The sequence below is a fragment of the Bison bison genome, unplaced genomic scaffold (genome assembly GCF_000754665.1).
Source record: "Bison bison bison isolate TAMUID 2011002044 unplaced genomic scaffold, Bison_UMD1.0 scf7180017864308, whole genome shotgun sequence".
Taxonomy (NCBI): Eukaryota; Metazoa; Chordata; class Mammalia; order Artiodactyla; family Bovidae; genus Bison; species Bison bison.
Genome location: NW_011494880.1, coordinates 234,844 through 238,867, shown reverse-complemented (window position 1 = coordinate 238,867; position 4,024 = coordinate 234,844). Strand labels below are relative to the sequence as shown.

Here is a 4,024-nt window from a genome sequence, read left to right as displayed (position 1 = left end):
GCTACATGGCCATCCTGTTTTTTGCATTCTGCAAAGGTTTCTGCTCCATTTTTGTTGTAGTGCAGAACTTATCCAGTGTAATTTAAATTGGTTTCTACTTGTTCATTTATTGTTTTTGTGGGGGGTACAGGTGTTTGGAACTCCTAACCTTCCAACTTATGGATGTCATCTTATCTACTTCAGTGTCAAGGAGACTGCAAACATAAGATCCACTCACATGCTATTGTTATTACAGTAGTCTATACATTTCTCTCTTACATGTTAATAACGTAGTTGACTTGCATGTGCAAAATCATTGACTTTTATATCAGTGATAATACTGACAAAACAATATTAAACACTTTATTATCATGAAATGTTCTACACTTTGACCTTTCAATTGATTTCCACAGCTGCTGACTACTCATAAAATTTAGTTATTTGAAGTGTAGGAGTTAACTTTTAACTTCCTGATTGATTTCTCCTTGGATAAAAGCATGAGCAATACCAAAATGATAGAGTAATTTTTAAATACTGCATATGAGCAAGATGTCTACGAAATCGCTCTCACTTCTGCTGCTACTACTGCTGACTTGCTATTTTAGCTCTGGGAGTTGTGGAAAGGTGCTGGTGTGGCCAGTGGAATTTAGGCATTGGATGAATATGAAGGCAGTTCTGGATGAACTAGTCATGAGGGGTCATGAGGTGACTGTTCTAATATCTTCAGTTTCCACTATTACTGATGCCAACAAACCATCTGCTTTTAAGTTTGAGATTTTCCCTGTATCTTTAACTAAAGATGATTTTGAGAATGCTGTCAAGAATTTGATTGAGAAATGGACTTATATGGCAAAAAAATTCGTTTTGGACAAATGTTTCATCATTGACAGAATTGAAAAGTTTACTTTGGGAATTTTCTGGAATGCTTATGAAAATGTGTAAAGAAGTTGTTTCAAAAAAGAAACTTATGACAAAACTACAGGAATCAAGGTTTGATGTCCTTCTTGCAGATGCCGCTGGACCCTGTGGTGAGCTGCTGACTGAGGTACTTAGAATACCTTTAGTGTACAGTCTCCGTTTTTCGCCTGGCTATTTGTTTGAAAAATATAGTGGAAAACTTTCATTCCCACCATCCTATGTGCCTGTTATATTTTCAGCATTAAGTGATCACATGACATTCATGGAAAGGGTCAAAAATATGATATATGTACTTTATTTTAACTTCTGGTTCCAAACATTTGATGAGAAGACGTGGAATGAGTTTTACAGTGAAGTACTAGGTAAGTCATCTTTTTGGTTGGTAGCATGAAGTCCTAATTTTCCAAGTGCCTTCGAAGGTGACCACATAAACATAAAGCCACAGGATTTGTCTCTTACAAGGAAATGAGGGAATGAAAATATAAAATGATCCATCAATCCCATAAATATTATGGAAACACTTAAATCATAGGGTAACGTAGAACCTTGTGGCCCCTTACTAGTACAGGACACTCCAGGAAATTGTAAACCACAAATTGAAGCACTTAGGACATCCCAAACAATTATATACGTAACTCATGAAACTTCATCTTTCAACTTAAAAACGTCACTGGAAACCTCATAAAATATCTTGATAAATGAAGGCAAGTAGATTAAGGTATTACAAACACATTTGTAGTGCAAGTATCTAGATAGCATTTAGAAATTGTTTCTACTTGTGTAGCTCAGTTTCCATATATTATTCATTATATGCATAAAAGTTTCCTGATCATATTTCATTATATCATATCATATTATATGTATACACACACACACATATATATAGATATATATTTGTTTTATCAAAGAACATACACTTTCAAACAACTTTTTCTACATTATTTCAAATTTCTTTCCCCATATTATCTAATATATTCATATGGCAATATTCTCATTTGATCTAGTATTTGTTGTTACTTTTGTTTTTGCTTTTCCTTTAAGGTAGACCCACTACATTTTTAGAGACAATTGGAAAAGCTGATATGTGGCTGATTCGAACCTATTGGGATTTTGAATTTCCTCGCCCAGTGCTGCCAAATTTTGAATTTGTTAGAGGCCTCCACTGCAAACCTGCCAAACCCCTACCTAAGGTCACCTACTCCTCTTTGTTGTGCTTTGTTAACTTTTTACTTTCAGTAAGAATAATCTTAAAAATCCTAGAATTTTGATCATAGTAAATCATATAAGGGAAGCTGGATAAAGTGACCTTCCAGTTAGAAACTGATATATTTCCATACCAACACAATACCTGAGTTTCATTATCATTGCAAAATAAAGTGGGATACCTGAGAGACTGTGAAAATATGTCAGTTAAATTAAGGCCTTGATAATTCAAAATAATAGAGATAAAATATTCATTAAAAAATAATTACAAAGGGACAAGCATAGTCCGGAAATAAGTGCTAACATGCAGAGGAAAGGTGTGGACACAGTTTCTGCCACCAGACACTCTATCTAGAAAGACAGAATGAAATCAAGTAATAAAATGTGTTACTATAAGGAAAGATGAAAATGCCAAAGAAACATCCAGCAGGAATCATATAAAATACCTTGGAGGCATTGATAATTATGGTGAAATCTAAAAGATGCTCAGGAATAATTGAAGGTAAGGAATATTGACATTTTAGGAATCAGTGAAGTTAAAATGGTTTGGAATGGGTGAATTTAACTGATGTTACCATTATATCCACTACTTGGGCAAGAATCCCTTAAAAGAAATGGATTGGCCATATTGGTCAACAAAAGAGTCTGAAACGCGATATTAAGATGCAACCTCATAAACAAAACAATGATCTCTGTTCGTTTCCAAGGCAAACCATTCAATATCACGCTAATTCAAATCTATACCCCAACCAGTAATGATGAAGAAGCTGAAGTTGAATGGTTCTATGAAGACCTACAAAACCTTTTAGAATTAACAACCACAAAAGATGTCCTTTTCATTATACGGGACTGGAATGCAAAAGTAGGAAGTCAAGAAACACCTGGAGCAACAGGCAGATTTGGCCTTGGAGTACAGAATGAAGCAGGGCAAAGAGAACTCGTTGGTCATAGCAAATACACTCTTCCAACAACACAAGAGAAGACTCTACACATGGACATCACCAGATGGTCAACACCAAAATCAGACTGAGTATATTCTTTGTAGCCAAAGATGAAGAAGCTCTATATAGCCAGCAAAAAACAAGACCAGGAGCTGACTATGGCTCAGATCATAAACTCCTTATTGCTGAATTCAGACTTAAATTGAAGAAAGTAGGGAAAACCACTAACCCAGGTATGACCTAAATTTAATCCCTTATGATTATAAAGTGCAAGTGAGAAATAGATTCAAGGGATTAGATCTGATAGACAGAGTGACTAAAAAACTATGATTGGAGGTTCAACATTGTACAGGAGACAGGGATCAAGACCATCCCCAAGAAAAAGAATTGAAAAAAAGCAAAATGACTGTCTGAGGAGGCCTTACAAATAGCTGTGAAAAGAAGAGAAGTGAAAAGCAAAGGAGAAAAGAAAAGATATATCCACTTGAATGCAGAGTTCCAAAGAATAGCAAGAAGAGATAAGAAAGCCTTCCTCAGCAATCAATGCAAAGAAAGAGGAAAACAATAGAATGGGAAAGACTAGAGATCTCTTCAAGAAAATTAGAGATACCAAAGGAACATTTCATGCAAAGATGGGCTCAATAAAGGACAGAAATGGTATAGACCTAACAGAAGCAGAAGATATTAAGAAGAGGTGGCAAGTATAGACAACAGAACTATACAAAAAAGATCTGCATGACCCAGATAATCATGATGGTATGATCACTCACCTAGAGCCAAATATCCTGGAATGTGAAGTCAAATGGGCCTTAGGAAGCATCACTACAAACAAAGCTAGTGGAGGTGATGGAATTCCAGTTGAGCTATTTCAAATCCTAAAAGATGATGCTGTGAAAGTGCTGTCCTCAATATGTCAGCAAATTTGGAAAACTCAGCAGTGGCCACAGGACTGGAAACGGTCAGTTTTCATTCCAATCCCAAAG

General features: G+C 35.6%; 1 pseudogene; it reads left to right on the top strand.

Moving 5' to 3' along the window:
* The first annotated feature begins 518 nt into the window (after positions 1–518).
* The window catches only part of LOC104997406, a 22,395-nt pseudogene continuing 18,889 nt past the window's right edge, over positions 519–4,024 (top strand).